Source organism: Crocodylus siamensis, chromosome 4 (assembly GCF_052110815.1).
Source record: "Crocodylus siamensis isolate JL-2025a chromosome 4, ASM5211081v1, whole genome shotgun sequence".
Taxonomy (NCBI): Eukaryota; Metazoa; Chordata; order Crocodylia; family Crocodylidae; genus Crocodylus; species Crocodylus siamensis.
Window position 1 is genome coordinate 55859816 of NC_143398.1, and position 20785 is coordinate 55880600.

The 20785-nt window shown below is 43.0% G+C and overlaps 2 long non-coding RNA genes across 2 annotated transcripts in view; both read right to left on the reverse strand.

Moving 5' to 3' along the window:
• LOC149865735 (uncharacterized) overlaps window positions 1-15529 on the reverse strand; it is a 101301-nt gene extending 85772 nt beyond the window's left edge. The window contains exon 1 of the long non-coding RNA XR_016441758.1: window positions 15454-15529. This is a non-coding gene — a long non-coding RNA (uncharacterized LOC149865735). The remainder of the gene's footprint in view (window positions 1-15453) is intronic.
• Window positions 1522-8755, reverse strand: LOC149865736 (uncharacterized). The gene is made up of 3 exons (XR_016441759.1): window positions 8692-8755; window positions 4964-5074; window positions 1522-1757 (listed from the first exon to the last, which is right to left on the reverse strand). It is a non-coding gene; the product is annotated as an uncharacterized LOC149865736 (long non-coding RNA).
• Window positions 15530-20785: the final 5256 nt, after the last annotated feature.

Below are 20785 nucleotides of genomic sequence, written 5' to 3' on the forward strand. Positions count from 1 at the left end.
GTGGGTAAGTGGGATATAGCAGATATGAAAGATCTGTATTCCAATAAAACATTCAGACAGTGTCTCATGACATTTTACATGCAAATTCAAATGGAATTTCCAAAGGAACATGCTTCATGGAGTGAAACTGGCTAAGAGGCCATAAGCAAAGAGTACTAATAACTGCTATGTACAATGCTGGAGGTGGGGGGAGATGCACAGCACCACAGGGAGCAGCACCAGGTCCAATATTTATTTAACAACTTTATTAATAATCATGAAGACAGCAGAATAGAGAGCATGTTAATTAAGTTTGCAGCTAATACTAAATTGGGAAGAATGCAAGCAGCAGTCAAGACCAAGAAATATAATACAAAGCAGCTTAGAGAAAAGTGGACTCATGTCAAAATGAGATACAGCTTAGAAAAATGCAAGTTAATGCAAACCTCAGGGAAAGAATGCTTGATTTGGGGGGAACCCATAAATCCAATAGAAGAGAAAAACCTCAAGGTGAGCAGCTAATTAAACATGAGCTTTTGACACATTATAGCTGCAAAGGGCTCGTGCAATTTTAGCTCTAGCTCCTGGAGAAGGGAGGAAATGGGCCACATCTGTACAGGCCAATACGTTTGGAAAAGTATATCCCAACTGGAAAGAATTCTGATTAAAAAAAACAGGAAAAAACTAGTGAACAATTAGAGAAGAAATATCTAAGTAATCCATCTCCAAACACACAAACAACTAAAAAAGAAAAGAAAAGAGAAAATGAAAGAGCTGCTGAATGCAAATGTTTTTAATTAAAACTGAAGTGCATGAAATCCCAGTAATAAAATGAAAAGTTCAGAACAAAGGTGGATTCAAGGCTTGCTTTGGAAGAAAATCCAAGATGTTTGGAGGAGAAAAGGGTACATATCAGGGAAAGCAATGAAAACAATATTCCCTGTTTCCTAGGTTATGTATACCAGCTTGTCATAAATACAGTAAGAGTAAAAATGGCTAAAAAGGGTGAAAGAAATAAGAGGGCCATAGGATAAAGGATAAGTTATAGAAGAGTATAAGATGATATTTAGAAAACATTTTATTAATTTTCAGGTAAAGGAAGTTGGATAATATAAGAACACTGAACAATAGACTATTTAAGAATGTTCCCTTTATGTTGTTAGGTCTTACTAGGTCAAAGTAAAAAACCAATAGTAAACAATGCAGTACACTTGCAAACTTCCAAGCTGAGCGCAGTATTATCTATATCAGGGGTCGCAATGAAGCCAGTGGTGTGACTAACATGGAACAAGTTACACATATATTAGAGCCTATACTAGATCAGGGCCTTAATTTCTGTTCTTGAATTACCTGTGAGCACTTGACAATTTCCACAAAAGATGTTTGCTGGATGAAATTGTTTTCCAAAAATTCTTTGTGAACAGTTTTTCCATGCACTTAAGATACAGAATTTGAAAATTCAGTTCCATAGCAAGATTTAGGCCTAAGTACTCAGGAACTATTGGAATAATTAAATGAATAATAATATCCTTACCCCTCAAGAATAATACAGAAATACATATTTAGGCCTTGATCCTATGTTACGATGTAATTAACTTTGTGCTCTTCAGACAGTTCCACTGACTTCAGTTCCAAAAGAAATTCAGCTAGACTCTTTGTTGCGCATAAAATCAAGTATAGATATCCATCTTGGTTTCTTTAGAACTCAGTGCAGCAATGAAAGCTATGCTGGTTATCAGTCCTTTGCTCACATAGATCCCATTGCAGGAGAAGGACTTCTATTATCAAAAGAAATAAAGCCGAAAATAAAATCAGGCTTGGGGAAAATAACATTCCAGGCTTGGGGAAAATAACATTCAAAGCTTTCAAACATTTAAAGGCAGGCAGCCTAATGAGATCCAGGGTATTTATTTGACCACATTATTTTTCAGAACATAACTGTACTTTAGCATCACCTCATAGTTTCATACTTGGCAGGGTCCTGAGCAGATCATCAAGTCCAACCCCCTGCCATGGCAGGAGAGAGTACTGAGGTCAAATGACCCCAACAAGGTGTTCATCCAACCTCCTCTTAAAGACCCCCAGGGTAGAAGCCAGCACCATTTCTCTTGGAAGGTGGTTCCAGATCCTAGCTGCCCTGACTGTGAAATAGTGCCTCCTGGTATCTAGTCTGAATCTACTCTCTGCCAGCTTGTGACCGTTATTTCTAGTCACTCCTGGTAGCGCTCGGGGGAACAGGGACTCCCCCAATGCCTGCTGGTCCCCTCTGACTAGTTTGTAACAGGCCACTAGATCCCCCCTCAGCATTCTCTTGTGGAGGCTGAACAGGTACAGGTCCCTTAGCCTCTCCTCGTAGGGCCTGCCCTGCTGACCCCTGATCATGTGAGTAGCCCTCCTCTGGGCCCTCTCGATGTTGTCCACATCCCTCCTGAAGTGCGGCGCCCAGAACTGGATGCAGTACTCCAACTGTGGCCTGACCAGAGCCGCATAGAGGGGGAGGATCACCTCCTTGGATCTGGTTGAGATGCATCTGTGGATGCATGACAAGGTGTAGTTGGCCTTCCAGACTGCATCCCCATACTGCCAGCCCATATTCATCTTGGCATCAATGATGACTCCAAGATCCTTTTCTGCCTCTGTACTGACAAGAAGGGAGTTCCCCAGCCTGTAGGTATGGTGGTGGTTCTTTTTCCCCAGGTGCATCACCTTGCACTTGTCAGTGTTGAATCCCATCCTATTCTCATCTGTCCACCCCTGTAAACTGTAAACTGTCTAGGTCTGATTGTAGCCTATTCCTTCCTTCTAGCGTGCCCACATCCTCCCACATCTTAGTGTCATCAGCAACTTTGAACAGGGTGCTTTTTACCCTCTTGTCCAAATCACTGATGAAGATGTTGAACAGTGCGGGCCCAAGGACCGAGCCTTGCAGAACCCCAATGCCCACATCCCTCCTGGTCGAAAATGACCCATCCACCGCCACTCTCTGGGTGCGGCCCTCCAGCCAGTTGGCAACCCATTTGACTGTGTAGGTGTTGACACCACAGTCCCCCAGTTTTTTAATGAGAATTGGGTGAGAGACAGTGTCGAAGGCCTTCCAAAAGTCCAGGAAGACTATGTCCATGGCTAACCCTGCATCTAAGGATTTGGTTACCTGGTTGTACAAGGCCACCAGGTTGGTCTGACAGGACCTGCCTCTATGTTGGTTGCCCCAAGCATAATTTCCCCTGCTGGCCCCTCGTGGACATGTGCCAGAATAATTCTCTCAAAAAGTTTACCCAGGATTGAGGTAAGACTAACTGGCCTATAGTTTCCTGGGTCCTCCTTCCTCCCCTTTTTGAAGATGGGAACCACACTGGCCCTCTTCCGGTCCTCTGGCACCACACCAGAGCACCATGAGTGCTCGTAAAGCTGTGCCAGGGGTCCCCCAATGACCTCAGATAATTCCCTCAGTACTCTGGGGTGGAGATCACCCAGACCAGCAGATTTGAATACACCCAGTCCCTCCAGAGTTCCCTAACTAGTTCCTCACTAACCCTTGGCCTAGCTGCGCCTCCCCTGGGTTCTAAGGGGGACCTGGGGGGGTGGCTGTTTCGGTCCCTGCTCAGGAAAATGGAGGCAAAGAAGTCTTTAAATAGGTTAGCTTGATCATCTGGTGTGACGACCAAATTTCGTAGCATGTCTTGCAGGGGCCCCACATTACCCGGAACCTTCTTTTTGCCCCCTATATATTTAAAAAAGAACTTCCTGTTGTCCTTGATCTGGGAAGCTGGTCCCAGTTTCATCTCTGCCTTGGCCTTCCTGACTGCCCCCCTGCATCCCCAAGCAACCACAGTATAGTCCTCCCTGGTGATGGCCCATCCCTTCCATTGGGTGTGCACCCCCCTTTTAGCTAGGAGACATTCCTGGATGCTTTTGGTGAGCCATGGGGGCCTTTGTGCCCTCCTGCCCCCTTTGATCCATGTTGGAATTACTTCTCTTTGGGCTTGGAGAATCGTCTCCTTAAGGAGCAACCACTCTTCTTGGACACCTGGCTCCCCTCCCCTCTGGGACCTCAGCGCTTCCCCAACAATTCTTCTTAGCTCATTGAAGTCCACCCTCCTGAAATCTAGGGCTGCTGCCTTGCTTCAGGCCTTTGCCACCTTGCACTGGATGGTGAATTCCAGCAGGCGATGATCGCTGTTGCCCAGGTGGTCGAGCACCCACAGCCCCCTCACCAGGTCATCACCAGTGGCCAGCACCAGGTCCAACAAGGCATCTCCCCTGTGCACCTCCTGAGTTAGATGGAGGTTCTTGCATTCTGGCTAGGAGCCTATGTGAGCCGTCAGACCTGGCTGACTGCTCTTCCCAGCAGATGTTTGGAAAGTTCAGGTCACCCATGATGACCACGTTCTTTGACCTAACTACCTCTGTGATCTGACTTAAGAATTCCTGGTCTAGCTCTTCCCCTTGGTTGGGTGGTCTGTAGTAGACCCCCACCATTAAGTCTCTTTCCCCTCGGCTGCCTTGTATTCTAACCCAGAGCACTTCAGTGTGCCTTTCCTCTGACTCTTTGCTAATTGATGAGGATGTGTATTCCTCCTTAATGTAAAGTGCCACACCCCCACCTTTCCTCCCTGTCCTATCCCTCCTGTACAGCCTATATCCCTTGATATTCACCATCCAGTCATGCGTTGGATCCCACCACGTTTCAGTAAGCCCCACTATGTCTGGGTTTGTCTCAGCTAGCAGGAGGGTAAGTTCCTCTTGCTTGTATCCCATTTGTAGGCCTCCTGAGGATGCCCCCCTACTCTCAGCATTGCCCTGGCCCCTGTTGCTTAGCTGTGTATATGTTCCACTCATCAGTCTAGGCTGGGCTGTACTTGTGGGTGTTGCTTGGTTTGGCAGTCCGAGGCTTCCTCCACCCTCATCTTCCCCTTCCCCCAACAAGCCTAGTTCAAAGCCCGCCAAAGGAGATCCGCCAACCTAGAAGAAAACACATGTTTACCTTTAGCAGAAAGGTGGAGCCCATCCCATCCAAGCATGTCTCAGACAAACCCAGTGCCCATCTGCCAAAAATCCTATCACAATTGCTAATTTCCAAAGTATTCTTGCAATGCTGTAAAAAAATAAGGTTCATGGATCAGCTGTAGCCTTTTGTGGGTCACAGGGAGACTTTCCATTCACTCCTAGGGCATGTTGTTTAAATGGACTTTGTGAGGACAAGGTGGGGGAACTTCAGAAGCCCCACTTAATTTATATGACGTACAACAGAGTCCTTTAAATCTGCCTTATATAAGCAGTGCTAGTCATATGGATGGGGGATGTGGGGGATCACCCAGCAACCATGTACAGGGAGCACCACACACACACACACACGAGCCTACACTAACAGGAGTGCTCTTCCCCCTGCCCCACCCCAGCAGATCTTAGCTCCAGGCAGAAGGAGTGGAGCCCAGCTGAGCCCATCCCCTGTCTCTAGCTCCTTAGAAGGAGTCAGGCTGGGCACATGTGGGTGGGGTGGTGCCTGATCCAGTCTACCCACCTTGCTCCTGCACAGCAACAGTGGTGCTTGTCTGCCTGCCTTCCTGGTGCACCATGGCACTCTGCCTCCCTGCCAGACTGCACCTCATGCCCCTACCTGCCTGCTTTTGACTGTAGTAGCGTTGCTGACTTGTGGGGGTAGGGGAGTGCCAAAATAGAAGTTCTCCCAGGGCACCATTTTCCCTAAGGCCTGTTCTCCATACAAACATTGATAGCAAGCATAAGACAAATCAGTTGCTGGAAATAAGTTCTTCAGTACATGTGGACCATGATGAATACTAAATTCAGAGCACATACAGCTAATTAGAACTTTTAGAAAGGAAGGATGTAATAAAATAACCCTCCACACCCAAATTATTTCAGTGACTGGGTCCAGACCAATGTTAGCAACAGCTGACCAGGTTAAATTTTCAAGCCAGGAATAAAGCAAAAGAAGGCAGGAAAACATGCCCTCCAGAGAAATTGATGGAACTAGGGAAAGTTTTCCTCAAGCCAAGATCTGTCTGTGTGGGCTGTAGGAAGCACTGGAGGCATGAATGCTGATATTTTATATCCAAAAATAGAGAGAACATAGAGGAGAGAAAATAGAGATATGTGGTCAAATCACTTGCCTGCTAAGATAGGCATATGGCATTATTACTATAGTATTTATAGAGAGAGGCAGTTACCTATGTTAGTTTGAAGTCAGACAAATGGCAAAACAGAAGGGCACCTTGGAGACTAACTTGTTCAGAGTTAGTTTCTTCAGTGTGTGTACAGGCATTACATTTAGACCAGGGCTAGGTTGACCTAAATACCCAATTGTGCAGAGGGCTTCATTGGCCAGAAAAATAGTGCACTCAATCAAGTTCAGCTGAGAAGGTGTACAAACTTAGATGAAAAGTGGGGTAACCTGATCTAGAAAAGGGTTAACTCAATTTCCTGGACACCTGGGCTCTGGACAGACATTAAGGAAAGCCTGAGCCTGTATTGATTAAATCTTCACAGGTTAATCTAACCTGCAGAGATTGAACTGATTTGTAAGTGGATAGTCATTCACTTTTGAATCAGGAAATACAGGCATATGCCTGCAATAGTTCAGGCTAGAAGTTGGGGGTGCTAGAGCAAGCTCTCCCTTCCCTTTCACAGTGCTGAGCTGAGGGGGAGAATGGCCTGGCCCTGACAGGACATTATGATTAGGGAGGGGTTTAAACCCCCACCTTGGCCTGCAAAGTCCCCAGCTGGGGCATACCTGGGGGGGGGGGGAGAAGGAAGCAGGCTTCACCAGGCTTTTCCCTCCACTCACTGCTCAAGGGGTGAGGAGTGTTGCCAGACTCCAACCCCTGGCTCCCAGCTAGCACTTGGAGGCAAAGGGTGGGGGCAGAGGGAGGACTGCTTGTGTGGACTGCATGCATCTGTTGATGGTACTGAGCTTTTCAGTCTCTCTCTCCCTGATCCTTCATATTGTGTGCAGCAAACTGACAGCACTCATAGGTCATATTCATTGCAAACCAGGTCTTTCTCACACCTCTGTCTGTCTCTGTTGAACACTGACAGATTGCGAGCTTTGAAGCAAGCAAACCAGAACAGAGCTTATTAGAACACAAAGTTTATCAGCCCATCAAGCCCTACAAAGGAAAACAAATGCACCGCTCTCATTAGTTTCAAGCTCTTCTGGCAGGTGTATTTGCATTTGCAAGCCACTGGTTCCTAGCCCTAAGCAGACACTGTTCTGTCTGCCTTTGTTTCAGTGAAATTGGAGACACACACACACAGACACCCGCAATATCCAGCATGGCAGGGTATGGCCAGATGCTGGGTGGGGTCTATACCACTGAGGTCCTTGCCTTGGGAGAGGGGCAGGGGTGGAGGATCCCTGCTTAAGCAGTGAGGGGGTTGGGGCAGGGGGAAGCCAGGCAAATGCTGCTGTCTCCAGGCTGCAGTCTCCACCTTCTTCTCAGCTAGCTGGAGCTCTGGCTAGGGAGAAGAGGGGTGGGGCCAGGCCTGCTTTCTGAAGCACACAGCCGAGCCCAGGGCTGGAAAGCATGCTGGGAGGCTCTGATTTAACTTGAACCAGGAAGGAGTCTGAGACAGAAGTTCCATAAACCAGTTTCCCCCAAATCAGTTAAGACTGATACTACATTCAACCAGGTTTATCTTAAACTAGTTTCAGACTTCTGAAATTGGTTTATGTGCACTGAACTTGTGTTCCGTTACAGATTTAAGGCAGTTTCTGATCACTTAAACTAGTTTATGTGTAACTTCTGTCCCTAGCCCTGTACATGTTTGCAAAATACTTGTACGGCTGGGTCCCTCCAGACCTTGGACTGAGCTACTTTTAGCCCTATTACCGGGCAACTGCCCCACTGCAGACCCACCACTCCTCCTCCTCCCCAGCCAATCTCAACCCCATCCTGGATCCACAAAACTGGATCTGCTAGCTCCTCCCCATTGGGCCCCCATGCCACTCCCAGTCTACTTTTAGTGCCTTTAAGCAAGTTGTATGAACATAGACCCGGTGTGGAAAATGACTGTATGCACCCTTAAGGTGTCACCCTATCCTGTAGCATTTGTAGTGTTTGAGTACCTCACAGTCTTTAATGGGTTTTTCCCCACAGCAAAGCTATGAGATAGAAAATTACTTATATCCCCATTTACAGCCATAGAAATAAGGCTTAGAGATACTATATGACCTAAGAAGTATGTTTTAAGAAAGAACTTTCCTGATTTCTTCCCTTTGAAACTAGAAAAAACTGGAGGCTGGAAGAACTGGAGAGGACTTGCTTGCTGCCTTCTCCTGTTCCAGCATCTCTTCCATTGAGGCAAAAAAGAAACCGTTTAATGCAGACCTGCTGCACTAAATGGAAAGTCTCCAATTTACTTCTCCAATTTACTTCAAAGGACTCTAGATCTAATCCTTTGAGAGCCTTTTCATAAACACTACTAAATATCTGCCCCATCTCTCTAATCATAAACAGTGTACTGATTCAAGTGCAATTATTGAGGCAGCCTGAATGCATGGATATGCCCTTCATACATTAAAGTAATTCATGGAGGTGTGAGTCCTAAAGCTGAGGAATGTGATATTGTTTTTATGATTATTATTATCACTGTTGTTGTTTTTGTTTTGCTTAATTATAATTATCATGATGATTATTACTTTTTATTGATACTTTTCACTGCAAATATCAGGAAACATAACATATAACTGACCTTCTATCCATGTGAAAGTGCTGGGGGAGCAGTTAGAAGTAATGATGAAAAAGTCTCTTTTCTTCCACAGCAGCACTGTAACGGAGTGGATAGCTTCTGTACTTATAAAAGTAGCTTATGGCTTATGCAATAAAATCATCCATTTAAAAAAAATGCCTGTTCATTCAAATTTGGAAGTTACTTCTTTCTCTTTACACTATGACATGCCTGAGTGAATATCAATCAAATCCTCACTCCTTCTCTTCCTGTGCCATTCTCTAAGTTAATGAAGGGGTTCATCATAAGGTGCTTTGACAATGCCTCATTTTACCCTCTGTTCTACTGCTTTTTTGACTCTTTTGATTAAAGGGATCATATTGCCATCTCCCATGTGATAACTATATTAGTTGGAAGAAGTAACTGATCTATTGTCACAAGATAATGCCATTTGAGAGAATTTTAATGGAGCCTGGCAGGTTTCAATATTATTTGAGGGTCATGGAGTGTCTGACATTTCAATTTGTTATCAGGCCACTGGTATTGCTAGGGCAATCATTAAACATATACTTTAATAAGGTTTCTGCTATGTAGGGTCATTCATTATAGACAAGGAGGGGAGAAAGGGGAAAAGGAAAAGAAATAAAAATATCTACCAAGAGAAGAACTCAGCAAGTAATACAGTAAAGACCTCACAGAGCCCTGAACTATATTTTATAGATTTGTAGAAGCCAACCAATATATTTTCATATGTAAGGCAAAAGGGAGAATGGAGATAAAAACATGAATAACTAAAATTCTTTTTCTACATACAGTATGCATAGTCATTATAATCACAAATATGAAAAATTGATAATTAGATCACAAGTTGGCTTATTTTTCCACTATGATGAGAGCTAATAACCCACTTGTGTCATCTTTGGCTTTATGAGGTCTTTACGCCTAGGACAGTGTTTGCAGATTACAATTAATCATCGTATATCATCAAGCTCCAGTAGCTATTTAACAGATGAGCCATCTTCACCTTTAAACTAGGCAGAACCATGATTTTGCTTAAAAATGAGAGGACTGCGTTCTTCATCTGGGCTTATTAATGTGTTTCTCCTTTAAATTAATGCTTGGAGTACCATCCGTTTGTTTTATAATTATCTTATTCTTATTTCTTTTTTCATATTTTGGATTTGTCCCGAGTAACCTAAACTTACATACACCTTTAAAATTGCATGTGTTGCTGTGGATACACTGCTTTAAAACAAAACAGAAGGACAGGAAAACAGAAAATGAACTTGGAAGAAGGCAAAATACATTGTTAAAGTATAACTAAAGGTCTACTTAGGCCCAAGTAATAAATTTTGGATGTGCATCTATCAAGTCAAATAAAAATAGGAATGTTTTCATGAATGAAAATAAACTGCAATAAGAACAGCAGTCTGGTCAGGATTTAAACAATTCTCTACAGCATATGTTACACAAACCTTGTGGCATTATAACTAATGCACAACTTCCAAAAAGTGAAAAGGCCTGAGCTTGTAAAAATTTACTAGTATGAGGAGTCCCAAAGGCCTGATTCAGCTTTCACCAAAATCAAAGACATTCCTGACACTGATGTGCATGGGAGCAGGATTGGTTCAGAATCAAGCTAAAACATAGCAGCTTATTTCCATTTATTGTTAAAGTCAACATGCTATGACATTAATGGTAAAAGGCACGTTTGTTTTCAAAAAATTGTGTAGATTTAGTGATTTAGGGTGTTATTAATAACACAGATAAAGTGACATGTCTCCCAAAGCCTAATAAGGGGATTTTGTCTTTTTAATTCACTAAAATGACTTTAATTGGATCAGAGCATTAACTACTAGACAAATAAATTGACAATACATATTAATCCCATTAGCGCAGTGAAAGGGTCTTTATTGACAATACACATCAACCACATATCATGTCTTAGAAAGCTTGCAGAGTAACGGGAAACAGAAAGTGGGCTTGATCTTAAGGCTGCCAATGAAATTCAAATGAAGGACTGTTCACTCTGAAAATTCCTCACAAGAAACTAATCACTCTTATCATCAAATATTTAATTGGAAAAGAGAGAAGGCCCAGCGGCAATCCACAGAGTATTCACCATGGCTGTCCAGGCCTCCAGTGGTCTATGAACCACTGTTTGGAAACCATAATTTTTGTAGAGCTATTGCTCTAAATCAAGTATTTTGTTATCCTGATTAATTTGTTATATTTATTTAATAAATGTTTTTAAATAACTTGGCATGTGCCCAGAGATATCACAGTTAATGTAAGATATGTAATTTATGCTATATATTCTTTTGAAATGTAAACTGCTCAGCACTGGCTGATTGCTGGAGAGTGAAACAAGAGTTACCAGAGAAAATCCCGTTTCATGGAAAATAAATCCAAGAGATGCATAATTTTCCACCATCAGTACCAGGACATGGGAAAGAGGATACACTTCATTTGAAAATGATATTTATAAGCTCGTGGAACTCTTGGACTACAGCTAACAAGACAAAAAGGTGGACTGAATATTATCATTTGTTAACTGAAATCTCAGGTTAACACCATACTTACAAAGAAGGAAAATATAATTCTTAAGGAAATTCCAGAATTATATTTTCATATGTCTTGTTCCTTTGAGGATAGAAGTTCTACTGAACAAGTTAAAGCAGAAAGACCTGTAGGGTGTGGGGGTTGATAGTTGTATGTCCTCTCAAAAGATTCAACAGCACTGGGATTTGTATCCTATATTTTGCTTGATTTCTTTCTTATAAAACTCCAATTTTAAAACTGTCTTTGATCTGGGAATGTACCATAACTGCCAAGAGTCACTAATGTTTTTAAATGACAAACTGCCACATAAGGATATTGTCTATGTATAATAACTTCATAGTAATATATAATTTATTGTGCTAATCTATACACAATGTAATAGTATATCATTAGCATATATTATACTTAAAATATTATATTTAAATATATGGGTTGGTCCTGATCTACTTTCCATTCAACATTAATGTCAAATCTAGTAATGACTTAAATAGAAGCAAAATCTGCCTTATGATATTTAACCTATTTGTATTCATTTGGTGAAATGCTGTATTAAATACATTCATCTGTTTTTGTAATGGTTAGATACTTCTCCTTTTTCCAAGTGGCAATTTGAGGATGAAAATATGAAATGCTTCTATGCATAATTCCTATTAACATAGACAGTATAATGATTACATACCATTTTCAATGAAAGGGATATATTAGTGTCCATCAAAACATTAATCCAGAAGGCACCATGTAAGAGGGCACCTGTCAGAGCTCAACAATAAAAATGAGCAGAGACTCTGCTCTCTAGAAAGAAGACAGAATTCAACAGAAATATTAATATAAAGTTACATGCCTAATTTAATTTACACAAATCAGAAGAAGAAGGAACAAGTAGTTAATATTTTGGCATTAACTGTCATCTACAGTGCAATTATTGTCATAAAATATAAAAATAATTGGAGACTGCAGATTTTTTGATAGCTACTAATGTACCAGCAACAACAGCTCACTTCATGGCTACTAGTACCACTTGCATATACAATACTTTTTCCTGAACTGGTAGGTTTTGGTTTAATTTGCTTATGTGTGTAAGAAAAATTATGCATCCCAATTCATAAATTCTCACATAATTAATATTTTCTTAATTTCCTTAAGATACAAATTCTTTTGTTCCAAAAATAATTAATTTTGTTTACTTATTTATTCTGTGTTTTTCAACCTCTTTAGACTGGAGACACCCCTTTGGACCATGTTAACTCTTAGTGGGTATGTCTACATGTTCATTAATGTTCCTTAAACACTGCACATTTAGTTTAATACTTCCTTAATGAAGTACTAAATGAATGCACAGTAACTAGAGTTACTGTGCAGTACCACCAGTGCAGAGTTATTTAATGACACTTACTGCACATTAGCCTGATAGCACTGTACAGTAGCCTATTAGCATGTTTTTTGCTGTGACATGCTACTGCTCAATGTTATTAGGCTAATGCACAGTAAGCATGTCATGTAGATGTGCCCAATTTGCACTTTTTTTTTTGACCGTGGAAAAATAGTAAGAGCACTTTTCTGTTGCAAAGAACTCAGAGAGATGGCAACAGGTCAGACTGTTTAATCCATGGATTCCTACTTGAAAACTCTGAATTTGTTTTATAAATCATGTGCATACCTAACAGTAATAACATTGCATAGCACCCCAGGGTACCCTTGAAAGGATCTCAAGGCACCCCAGGGTGCTGTTGTATCCAGGTTGAGAATTACTGATTTAGATGTACACAGATAAAAACTATAAAAGATTATTCCTTCAGAATTTAAGAACCTGGACAAAGGATTAAATCCACAGTGGGCACATCTACATGTGAAATTAGTGTGATGCAATATATTCCAACGCATATCATGCAGGTGTTTATTGCTCCCAGATGCTGCATTTGCATGTGTACTCTGGACAATAGTGTATTGAGGGGACCCTGGCAGCCTGGGGTTCTTCCACCCTAGCTCAATATGCTGTGGAGGAATTGACTGGGGCACAAGGGTGCTTTACTCTGGGGCTAGCCAGCAGGCAGCCCCTGCACTGAAGCACCCTCATCCCCATCTACACGGGTGCTGCTGTGTACTAAAGAACTCTGCCATATGATAGTGCTGCACATGAAACTGTGAAAGCTTGGATGGTATACAAGACAATGGCTGGGGCAAGAGATTGTGGTAACAAGACTGCCACAAGAAAATCAAAATCCACTAATGGCTTGCAATCCATTAGGCATTGAGACAGTGGAGTGCTTGCAGTACTCAATACTAGACCCATGCCATAAGATAATAAAAGTGGCTTAAATTGTTGGCAGAGTCCTGACCTGCTCATTACATGTGTGTATCTAAGACAGCCAGTGAAGGCAAGGTAGCTACATATGCATTTCAGTTGATCTAGCAGCTAAAGAAAACAAAGGGCTAAATATGCATCTTAAAAGAAACCTGTAAAAGGTGCATTTAATATAGGGAGGATGTTCTGTACATTTCCTTACATTTCTCAAAACAGGCAGCCAATGTGTAAATGTCTCAGTCATTCAATGTATGTCTGGAGTAAACCGACCATCACCAGAATAAACCATTGCAAATTTGCCCCATTGATAAATAAATACCCCAAAACAGGTCTCATAACCAATGCTTCTGAGCATCCTGTCTGACAGCTCAAGGCCCATCACCTGTAAACTGACTGATAATTACAGAAGCTGCAAAAAAACCACAGTCTTCACACCTAGACAAATCCAGAACAGGAGCTGGGCAATTAACAGTTGTGACATGATGATCAACCTTTTTCTCCCTGTTTGTTTGGAATCTAACCAGCCAGCTGTCAAGGAAAAAATGCTTTGAAGCTATACAATTAAACAGTATAAGAACTAGGCAAATCTGCCAACAAGATGTGTGCAGTCCAAGAAGCCATCCTGCCACCCAGCCAACAAGTGAAGGAGCCACACTTTGAGGCTGTAAAAGAACTGCTTCCTGATTGCATTGGGTCAAGATCTCTGTGCAGCTAAGTTAATACTAAGGACTAATAGCTTGTTTTATATTGGGAAAGAATCTTTTTTTCTCTTATTTAGCATTGTAGCTTGTTGGAAGTTATTAAAACAAGCCTTTCTGCTATTCATCAACCGAGTGTTGTATCAGTTCTCAGAGCGCTAGGTTTAAAAAACAGCTTTCTAAGTGCAATAGGTAGTACCTGGATTTACAAGTACTAACCCGATGGTGGAGTTAATTAGCTTCCTTTAGCCTAATAGGGGCCCCATGTGTAGACACAGAGACTTCACTGTGGAGCTAATAATGCAGCTCTGCAGTAAATATCTTGTGTAGACACCCCCAGTCTGTAACAAAAAAATCAACTGCAATTGTAAATGATTCCTTACAAAACAGCCAATGAGAAAGATATAACAAACAAACAACCTCATATGCCTTCTAACAAAAGACTACTAAATAATATGTAGACATGGTTGGATTAAGGCACAGGCAATGTGGGCCGCTCCACTGCAGAACGCTGCACAGCCCACAATGAGTAGTGACCTTTACTAAACTTTGCCTTAGTTACAAACTTCATAGTTTTGGAAGGGAGGGCTGGGGGACACAAAATCTGATCCACCTGTCATTTACAATTGCACACTTTAACCCACTTTAACAAATGGTAAAACAATGGAAATAGCTCTCAAACTCCTAAAAATGCATGCTAATGAGGCTGTGCAGACAAAGAATACACAATGGACTCATCTACATGTGTATATTAATGAAACGCAATAAGTTCTGCTGCATATAGCACCAGAGTTCGTTGCTCCCGGGCACCATGTTTACACATGCACCTGGGACCGCAGAACATTGAGCTGGGCTGAAGCAGCCCCAGCTGGTAGGGAGTCAGCCTGCCAGCCTGGAGCTGCTCTGACCCAGCACAACATGCTGCAGAGGAGCTGGCTGCCGGGCTAGACGGCAGGCAGCCTCCATACTGAAGCAGCCTCATGCTGCAGCTAGCCCTGTCAGCATCTAAATGTGCTTTGCTGCACACAAAAAAAGCTCTGCAGCAGGATAGTACTTGTGGTTACAAGTACAAACCTGCAGCTGAGTTTATTAGTCTCCTGTGGCCTAATAGAGCCACACATGTAGATGCTGCAGTGTTTACTGTAGAACTAATTAGGCAACTCCTCAGTAAACATTTCATATAGACATGACATTTACTATTATAGAAAATAACAAGGAACCTACCTAATTTTCAGGGGTTCCCCCTGCTTTCATGGGCAGAACACAGGCCCAGGCAGCCATTTTGGAGGCAGAGTGCAATGCCCCCCACATCTCCGATTGGCCAAGGGGCCCCAGTGGCCCCATGTTTGTTGCTGATTAGCTGCAGAGGCTGCCTGTCATGTGGCCTCTACCCCTCAGTGCTGATGGGCTAAAAGAGCTGTCCAGCATGCAGCCCACCCCTCAACCCTGATTGGTGGGCAGGGGTGGGGCCACATGACAGGCAGTCCTTGCAGTCAGTCAGCATCAGGGAGCAGGGGTGGTAGCCATCTTGCCTGCAGCCCTTCAAATGGGCAGCTCCCCCTTCCTCTCTTCCCCGCTCTGCTGGGCTGCTGCAGCACATGGAGGACTACTGGCTCCCTCTGAGGAGCCAGCATTTTGTTTTCTGAAAGTTTAATTTTTTTCCATGGATTTTCTAGGCGTTGCTGAGATTTCATGGGCAATGCCGGATTTTACAGACCCCACAAAATCCGTGAAATCACAAATTTGGTAGGTCCTAAACATAACCGTAGCTAAACATTCATAGCATAAGCAGGGTTACATGTAATTATGATATGTCTTTGTAACTGTCCAGCAATATTGCTAGCTGAAATTTGCTAACAAAAAAGTGCTACATAAGTGATCCCTCAAGTTAGAAGAGAGGCATTCATCTTATATCACTCCTGTATACAAAGGAGACAATTCACAGCTGGTTAGCAGATATGAAATATTTAAGTGTTCTTGTGAAAGAGTAAACAGCGATCCGGCAAAAAGAGCCGGAGAACACCGCTTCCGGAGATATTACCATATTAGGATAGAAGCTCCAGAAAAAGAAAAGAAAAAGAGGAGAAGGGAGTCTCAGAAAGGGAGAAGAAAGAAAGTGCATCTGAAGGAGAAAGTGCGGGAGAAAGAAGATCTCCAGGAGATAACTTACCTCAGGATTTTTCTCGCCTCTGGAGAGAGCGGAGCTCAGAGGAAGAGGAGCGGATCCCTGAAGAGGCAGCGGAAACGCGGCTGGCAGCCACACTGAAAAGTAAACACACAAAAAATAAAAAGAGTGAATTGACTCACTCCCACAAACTTAGTGAAAACAACTGAGTGCTGACCACAAGGATTCAAGGCTTCAGGCAAGCACCAGATGAAAGGTACACACTCAGCATAGCAAAAGTAAAGACAGAGAAATAACAAGCCTTGAAGAGAAAAGCCTATTCTAAAAAAAAAAAAAAAGGAAATAAACGGACAAACCAGAGTTAAAGGGACTTTGTTTATTTACACCAAGTTCAGTCCAACCAAACTGATAAAGGTTAAATAAGAACAGTATGTAGATAGAATTACAAAGTTGATATAAATGTTTAAAAAAAAAAGGACCACTTCTATTTAAAGATAAGGAAAGTTTGTATAGTGTTATAAAGAATAAAGATAAAGACAAGTGTTAATCTGCATCTGATTGTGAATATATATATCAGCGAGTATGTGGGAATAATCGAGTGAAGTTTTCCTCTATAATACCAGGATTCCTAATAGAGACACCCAAAGAGCAAAATAAAACAACAAATGTGTATATATATATATATATATATATATATATATAACAACCCTCCTGACACGTGACATCATAAAGCAGAACTAATAATAACATCCAAGATGTGGCAGGCGGGAAAGTCGGGGTACTTACAGCTCTTTGGGAGATTATAAAAGGATACAGAGAGGCAAGGTCCACCATCACAGTCCTCAACACCATTTTACAATAGTTGTAAATGTTTACACCATTTTTCATCTCAATGAGCCAAGATGTATTGTTTACCTGTTTTGTGGATGCTGAGATCCCTACTGTTCCCAATGTTTCCTCTTTGCTAAGTATCAGAAAACATCAAAGGCTTTGCAAGATTACTTCCTAATGCAGGAAATAGCAGTGCAATCTAAGTATTGTGTGTTTTGTTTACGTATATAAACTAGTGTTTGAACAAAGGAGACAAAACAGAGTGCCACCTAATCCCTACCTTCAGGAAACTACATCTGACACCAATATCTGATTTGTATAAGAAATTCTGCAAGAAGCGAGTCTTCTACAGACAAAAACAGAGAAACTTTAAACAGAACTCCCCCTTCCAGGCTGTCTGCCCTTCTATTACAGAGCCTTATATTATAGAAACTACCAGTAGCACAGAACGATATTTCTAACAATCACCATTTGCATTGCACAGCCACTGTCACAGCTTTCTGAGCACGCCTGGTGTTCAGGTCAGGTCCCAGAGTACTGGAAAAGGGCCAATGTGGTCCCCATTTTCAAGAAGGGGAGGAAAGAGGATCTGGGTAACTATAGACCAGTTAGTCTCATCTCTATCCTCAGGAAAACCTTTGAAAAAATTATTAAGGATCACATTTCATAGATTTCATAGACATTCAGGCTAGAAGGGCCCCCCTGAAGATCATCAAGTCCAGCCCCCTGCCCAGGAGCAGGAAGTCAGCAGGGATCATAGGATCCCAGCAAGATAAACATCCAAAAGTATCTTGAAGGCGCTCGAAGTGGGTGCTTGAACCACCTCCAGCGGCAGTCTATTCCAAACCTTGGGGGCTTGGACAGTAAAGAAGTTCTTTCATATGTCCAGCCTGAAATGGTTGCAGAGGAGTTTGTGACCATTTGATCTCATCATCCCTTGGGGCACTCTGGTGAACAGACGTTCCCCCAGACGTTCTGGTGACCACCCCTAATAAACTTACAGGTGGCCACCAAATTGCCCCTGAGCCTGCACTTTTCCAGGCTGAAGAGTCCCATAGCTCTCAGCCTCTCATCATAAGGTCTGTTTTCCTGACCTCTGATCATGTGTGTGGCTCTCCTCTACATTCTCTCAAGCTTCTCCACATCCTTTTTGAATTGTGGAGCCCAAAACTGGACGCAGTACGCCAGCTACGGCCTCACCAAGGCCGAGTACAATGGGAGAATGATGTCCTGGGATTTGCTTAAGAAGCATCTACGGATGCAAGCCAGCATTTTCCTTGCTTTACTAGTCACAGCATCACACTGAAGGCTTATGTTCATCTTGTGGTCAATAATCACCCCCAAGTCCCTTTCATCTGTAGTGCTAACCAGCGTAGCACTGCCGAACCTATAAGCATGCTGCAGGTTTTTCCTCCCAAGGTGGAGAACCTTGCATTTTTTGATGTTGAACATCATCAGGTTCTCATCCACCCATTTCATGAGCCTGTCAAAATCTGCCTGGATCACACTCCTGTCCTCAGGTGTGGATGGATGCTTTACCCCAGAGTTTGGTGTCATCAGTGAACTTGGACAATCCAATGTCTTGGACATGAATGTCTACATCATTGATGAAGATGTTAAACAGCATAGGCCCTAGGACAGAGCCTCGAGGGACCCCATTGGTCACAGCGCACCAAGATGATTGGCTTCCATCAACCACCACCCTCTGGGTCCTACTGCGGAGCCAGTTCCCCAGACAGCAGATTATGGTGAGGTTGGGGCCGCGGTTGGCCAGTTTTGCCAGGAGGTAACCATGGAATACCAAATCGAAGGCATTTTTAAAGTCAAGATATATGACATCAATCTCTTCCCCTTTGTCCAGGTGACAGGTCACCTGGTTGTAAAAGGAAATGAGATTGGTCAAGCAAGACCTACCCGCAACAAACCCATGCTGGGTATCTCTTTGATAGTCTTTTCCAAGACCTTCCCCAGGATACAGGTCAGATTGATGGGCCTGTAGTTTGCCAGATCTACTTTCCTCCCTTTCTTGAAGATAGGCACGACATTGGCCTTCTTCCAATCTTTGGGCACTTCACCAGAGCACCAGTAGTTCTCAAAGATCTGTGCCAGGGGCTGCGCTATGATGCTCGCCAGTTACTTGAGTACCCTTGGGTGTAAACCATCAGGGCCGGCTGACTTAAAGGTGTCCAGGCTGTCAAGGTGTTCCTTCATGAGGTCAGCTTCAATGGAGGGTAAGGAATCTCTCTCACCCAGGCCTCCCTGACCCACAGTGGGCAGATGCATCCCATGGGACTGGTGAAAAACTGACGCAAAGTACCCATTTAATTACAGCATCAGTCAATGATGTGTTGAGATGTGCTATGATTTCCCTTTGTACCCTTCATCTCAAACTAGAAATAGTGCAGCCTTTCAGTAAGTTTATTTGTGCATGCATAGCACCACACTAAGCAGCCATACTATTTCTGGTCTGTGAGGTAGAACACACCAATAGGATAAAGTATGTCTGGTAATGACATTGAGTGGAGAGGACAAAAGGAAAAAAGACATTTGAAGACACTGTGGCCAGACACAGGTGGCCAGAACACTCTAGCTAGGCATAGCCATACATCTATTCCTTGCCACGGGAGACATCAGCCTAGGGTCAGTTGACCCCTCACCCACTGACCCCTCATGGTTTTCAATATAAAACCCTGACCCAGAAAAAGAAGTGTCTGGGCAAAAAGTTTCAACCTTATACACAGGCTGTTGCACCCTTGGCTTGTGCTGCTACTGGCTTCCTGACAGACTCTCAGGATACTCAACCTGCCTTACCCATGGACCCTGAGTTTGATTTGGAGTGAGTTTGATTTGGAAAGAGTCTGAGTTTGAATTTCAAGCAAGTTTTGATTTGGAGTGAGCAAACAGGGGGAGCTAACAGGGGAGTTTGCAAGCAGCTCACTGGGAGCAGGAAGGGGAAGAAGAGCCAGGCATCAGGCATTAGATCCTGCTCTGAGAAAGGTAAGTAAGCCAGGGCTGCCTGTGTGTTTGGCTGGCTAAGTGTTTTCTGGTGGGCTGTGTATGTTTGGGCATGTGCTCTGAGAAGCTGGGTGTGCTGCTAGCTGAGTGACTGCTCCCTGCATCTGACGAAAGCCCTGAGTAGGGGGAAGAGCCAGTCCAGGCTCAGGAGGGTATAAAAGGAGACTTCCTAAGCAACCAAGGAATGAGCAAACAGGGCAGTTTGCTATCTCCCTCTTTGAGCCTTTAAGGTAAGTTCTGTCTTTAATTAAGAGCAACTAACCTGCACATATTTAGTGCAAGTAGCTGACACTCCACAGTTAGACTAATTCATATTCATAGGTTCATAGATGTTAGGGTTGGAAGGGACCTCAATAATCATTGAGTCGGACCCCCTGCATAGACAGGAAAGAGTGCTGGGTTCAGATGACCCCAGCCAGATACCTACCCAACCTCCCCTTGAAGACCCTCAGGGTAGGGGAGAGCACCACCTCCCTTGGGAGCCTATTGCAGACCTTGGCCACTCTAACTGTGAAGAAGTTCCTCCTAATGTCCAGTCTAAATCTGCTCTCTGCTAGCTTATGGCCATTATTTCTTGTGATCCCC